The following is a 6,000-nucleotide window of genomic DNA, read 5'->3' as shown; positions in this document are numbered from 1 at the left end:
AAACAGCAACTGTCAAAGTTTTAAGTAAAATCGTTAGAGCCATTTTCGAGATCCGTGTCCAAGTTTAGGCGACACTTTGCAAACCAGAAGATTTAGGTTCCACAAAGATACGAGTTGAATAAAGACATTGTAATAAAGACATTTTAATAAAGACATTGTAATAAAGACATTGTAATAGAGACATTGTAATAAAGATATTTTGATAAAGACATTGTAATAGAGACATTGTAATAAAGACATTGTAATAGAGATATTGTAATAAAGACATTGTAATAGAGACATTGTAATAAAGACATTTTAATAAAGACATTGTAATAGAGACATTGTAATAAAGACATTGTAATAAAAACATTGTAATAGAGACATTGTAATAGAGACATTGTAATAGAGACATTGTAATAAAGACATTTTGATAAAGACATTGTAATAGAGACATTGTAATAGAGACATTGTAATAAAGACATTGTAATAGAGACATTGTAATAAAGACATTGTAATAAAGACATTGTAATAAAGACATTTTGATAAAGACATTGTAATAGAGACATTGTAATAGAGACATTGTAATAGAGACATTGTAATAAAGACATTTTGATAAAGACATTGTAATAGAGACATTGTAATAGAGACATTGTAATAAAGACATTGTAATAGAGACATTGTAATAAAGACATTTTAATAAAGACATTGTAATAGAAACATTGTAATAGAGTCATGGGAATAACGACATTCTAATAAAGACATTGGAATAGAGACATTGTAATAGAGACATTTTAATAAAGACATTGTAATAGAAACATTGTAATAGAGACATGGGAATAACGACATTCTAATAAAGACATTGTAATAAAGACATTGGAATAGAGACATTGTAATAGAGACATTGTAAAAAAGACATTGTAATAGAGACATTGTAATAAAGACATTGGAATAGAGACATTGTAATAACAATATCGAAATACAGAAACCAAACCAAAGTTTGTCAATTTGAAAACCAAACCAAACCAAAGTTTGTCAATTTAAAAACCAAACCAAAACAACCGAAACAAGACCAAGGACGAGGCAGTAGATGAACAGCAAAACTAATCAAAATTTGGTTCTCAGACAGCGAACACAAGGAGACCTCCTGGGGAGTACGCTCACCCAAAGTCTGTTCACACGAACACCCACACAAATACAGATACCAAAGCACATATGGTAAAACCAAGTCTTCAAAAACACCAATTTGAAAATTAACTTCAGATTTCTTGAGCCTGCAAACAGGATTAAAGGCAAGAAAAAAGAAAAAAGATTTTTACTGCCATAAACGACTGTAAGGTTAGCGGTCAGCTAAGCCAGGGAATAGTGGCGACTTGGTAACGGCTGTCTTCACGGAAAGCGGGCTATTCCCCTTGCTGTGCGTCTGCCCGTTTAACCTCCGCACGCGCACATATCGTCTGCTCCTGGGTGAGCTTTTTTTTTAGGTTTTTTTTTTCAGCTCCATCAACGAAACTGGGAATAATTTTTAGATTAGCTGCCACCCCATTTCAAGGCTCGAACAAACTCATACTTCGACCTACTTGGAAATCTACTCAATCAATTATTCGTGTGGCTCCTTTTGAAACAGTTAAACAAAGGGACACACAAAAAAAAAGTTCTTTTTATGGTTTGTTTTAGAGGGACTTTAGGTTTAAGTAGTGAATTTAATAGTTAACAATGTGCAATCCTTTTTGATACCAACACAAAATCTTATGTGCGCAAGTTTCAAATTTTTGAAACTTAGTTTAAAAATTTCTTTTTAACATAGAAAAAACAACAACGATTCCACTGGATTAAATTGTATGTGATTTTTTTGTTTGACTGGTTCAGACAATAAAACCAGAACAATAAAGAAACAAAGAAACTGCAGTTCTTGATGTCATCATGGAAATTGGATTCTGTGGATTGAATTTAATCCCTATTAATGTAGCCTGCTAACATAAGTTAATTTAAACATTCTGTGAATAAATTTAAGGTAATACTTATTACATAATTATAACGGCTTTTTCCCATTTTGAAAACTTGAAGACAAATAGCCTTGAGAGTATTTCAAAAACTATATCAGGTGTTGAAGGTTGTGCCTTTTGATTACAAAGTAACCAACAGAAATCTGATTTAAGCTCACATTGGATCGCCTATACAAATATAGTCCTAAACAGAACAACAAGGTAAGAACAAATTTAGTGTTTCAAATGTTTATTAAAAAAAAGTAAAAATAGTTTCGGTCAGTAGAAAGAATGAGAAGAAATTCTAGAGTTCTAGAAGCGAGAGAAACAGTTCATATCTTTCTGTGCTCTCTGTGTTGTCCTTTGTGTGTCTCCATAGAAACAGAATATCACACATTTCTTTCTTTCAAACATTGATTTAAAATGGTTTATATTTGTGTGCATATGTCTAATTAGTTGAAAACGTTAGCGTGCAATAAATAAATATGGAGGTTGCATGCAGTTCAAGTACCAAGAGCTTTGTGTCAACTTTTTTCAATGACGATCTAATTTTGTGGGAACTTAACGTACAGATTGACAGACTGCACAAATACAATATTCCCTTTTTTCAAATGGGTATCTAACATCCAATTAAGGAAGTATTGAAGTATTTATGGTTACGACCAATGGGGTCATTGACAATTGGTAGGTCAAACTTGTGGTTCATTCGACAAATAGTTAATCCTACAAGTGGTTCATCTGACAAATAGTTAATCCTACAAGTGGTTCATCCGACAAATAGTTAATCCTACAAGTGGTTCATCCGACAAATAGTTATTCCTACAAGTGGTTCATCCGACAAATAGTTAATCCTACAAGTGGTTCATCTGACAACAGGTTCGTCCTACTAGTGGTTCATCTGACAATTGGTTCATACGACTAGTGATTCATTCGACAAAGGTTCATATGATTAGTGGTTCATACAACATTCGATGTGGTTCATCCGAATAGCGGTTCATACGACTAGTCGTTAATCCAACTAGTGGTTCATTCAACTATCAGTTCATCCGAACAGTGGTTCATCCTAGTAGTGGTATATCTGTCAATCAGCTCGTCCGGCAATCAGTTCATCTGATGTGGTTCATCCGAATAGTGGTTCATACGACTAGTCGTTCATCCTATAGTGGTTCAGTAGGTATTGTAAAGGTTACTGTGTGTTTCATTTAAAGATGGAGCAATGTAGGAATGAAGCAACTACATTGTTAAACTTGAGTGACTTCAATACAATAACTTCTTGTGTTGAACAATAACATGTAAGGTCTGGATTGGCAATTTCTTTCATTACATTAATGGATTTCAATTATCCCACAGCGTAAGAACAACAATGGGACTATTGTTATCTTCTTTTTAGGCTACATTTAATCCTACATTTAATCCTACATTTAATCATGATTACATCGTAAACTCTTTGGTCGTTTCGATATAAATTTCTGAATTCACATATAGTAAATCATAAAATAACAACATATTTGATTGGTTAAGAAATATGACATTTTGCATAGTTTATATTGTTTATATCAGTTTACTGTTATATTAATTATATTTTCTTGTTATTAACGACATCAGCTTATGTACGCTGTGCGTTCAATGTTTTAGGCATAAAAATGAAAATGGCTAAATTAATAAAATGGCTTTGTCATATTGTTATTGATTACGTTTGAGTTATCGTTCTTAGTAGTACACAGCGTCAATCTACAACCTGCAGTGTAGCATTTCATTATTATTAAAGGCATGCCTTATTGAATCGGGCATTTTTCTAAGAACGAGATTGTACGCCAGAATCACTTGGAAATATAGTTAAATTATAGATTGCGGTGGCGACATATATTATGTTTGTAATAAAACTAAATTATGTAACCAATATTTATATTGAGAAAGCTTTAGGTGACCAGAATAACCTACATCTAGTTACGTACAATTTATACCGAAAATAAGACAGTAAAAAGTGATAAGATTGCACTCATACCGAAACTCAAACATACACTGAATTAATCTATATAAGGTAAAATAAGTTTATAATGAAAAATCACAAAGTGACAATAAGGTCAGTCAGTTATACTTCCCATATTTCGGTCTTTGGTGGGGATTTAATAATCTAGCACGTGTTTCATAAGCACATTACCATAACGTTGGAGTACAGGGTATGTTACTCTCTTGTACCATCTTGTACACTTATGTACTCTCTTGTACCATCTTGTACACTTATGTACTCTCTTGTACCATCTTGTACACTTATGTACTCTCCTGTACTCTAGCACCTTCTCTCTTCGTTTTTGTTTTTTGTTAGCTGTCGTTTTGCCGTCACTTCCCGAAGTTATTCTTAGAAAAGGGGACACGACTCTAGATTGTTTGGCTATGGTTTCAAATATGTTTTAGACGAAAGACTCACCTAAACGTAGCCATTGATCGTGCGTTCAATCCGAAATAAGATCATGGCGGACCTGAAGAGGTCAATCCAATCACCATAAACCTCGCGTGCCACCTAGTTATTGCAACAATATTTAGCCTATAACTGACCACGTCAGTGAGGTGACCGGAACTCTTGTCGAACACTGAATACAAGGAACCCAGTAAAATATACATTTTGTTACCGACATGATATTAACGAATATCTTTGCGACAACGACAATATGGCATTGAGCATATATAAGGAAATGTATTTCCAAATTGATCTTTATTTTACCTTGAGATAGAGCTGTAGATCGATAGGGACAGTCAATGCCCTCCTTCAGTTGTGAAACGACAATGTGATTATTCCATAGAAATAGAATGAATGAGATGAATGCCTGGGCATTAGCTATGGTCAGAACGACGTTTCTAATAATAACTTCGGAAAATGACGTTTAGACTATAAAGTTAATTAAGTGCACACAGCAGTTCCCAGGACCCCAGGTTTGGAAGCCCTGAGTCCACCCAACTCAAATGGGTACCTCATATTCGTTGGGGAAAAGTAAAGGCGGTTGGTCGCTGTGCTGTCCACATGACACCCTGCTCGTTAACCGTTGGCCAAAGAAACAGATGACCTTAACATCATCTGCCCTAGAGATCGCAAGGGTTGAAAGAGACTTTTTACTGTTACTATTAGGAGTAGATAAAGATAATATAATCTCAAGCTCTATGTATTCTATCTATCTATCTATCTATCTATCTATCTATTTATCTATCTATCTATCTATCTATCTATCTATCTATCTATCTATCTATCTATCTATCTATTTATCTATCTATCTATCTATCTATCTATCTATCTATCTATCTATCTATCTATCTATCTATCTATCTATCTATCTATCTAATCTATCTGTCTGTCTATCTATCTGTCTGTCTGTCTGTCTGTCTATCCCCCTCTCTCTTTAAATAAATAGATAAATAATTCTAATGATTCTAATATATTGAGAAAATTTTGAAAATAAAACAATGAGTACAATTATATTTTCAAAATGTTTCCTGGAGAAGATAAAAGCAGATCTGAACTAAGTTTCATGCTATCAGCAAGTAAAGATTGATTTGTTTGTTAAATGACTCCAACTTTGACTGTTAGTTCAACCTCTAATTTAAGTGCTATTACGAATGCAACTATGACTGCTATTATAATTGCAACTATAACTGTTACAAAGAAATATAATAAAAGAAAATAATTCTTTTTTACTTCTGGATGACTAATTCAAAGTTTTAATCTGTTTAGATTGATTTTCTAATAAGATATCACGTTATTGTGAAAAACAAGCAAAAAAAAATATTGTGAAAAAAAAATCTAAGAGGAAGAACCGCAAAATCATTGAAACATCAATTCTGCAAGGTTAAACACTCTTCTTTTTATTAAGAAACAAAATTAATTAGTTACTACTAGTTGATTAACTAAATAGTTAATATTTTTATTCATCATTTGTAGTCATCAACTACGAATGATTGTGCACAATTTAACCTTGACCCGAGACTGGAAAGGGGGAGAACTAACGTGCACAAACTTTGTACCAGACAAAGACAGACAGACAGA

General features: G+C 33.1%; 1 protein-coding gene across 2 annotated transcripts in view; it reads left to right on the top strand.

The window, feature by feature from the left end:
* Positions 1–1,345: 1,345 nt before the first annotated feature.
* Positions 1,346–6,000, top strand: part of LOC106072355 (kiSS-1 receptor-like) — a 184,674-nt gene continuing 180,019 nt past the window's right edge. For both annotated transcript variants that reach the window (XM_056010554.1, XM_056010529.1), the window contains exon 1: positions 1,346–2,186. The gene's annotated coding sequence lies outside the window, so the exon portion shown is untranslated. The remainder of the gene's footprint in view (positions 2,187–6,000) is intronic.

Source organism: Biomphalaria glabrata, chromosome 1 (genome assembly GCF_947242115.1).
Source record: "Biomphalaria glabrata chromosome 1, xgBioGlab47.1, whole genome shotgun sequence".
In the NCBI taxonomy this organism is placed as follows: Eukaryota; Metazoa; Mollusca; class Gastropoda; family Planorbidae; genus Biomphalaria; species Biomphalaria glabrata.
This window is presented reverse-complemented; position numbering and strand designations above follow the sequence as displayed.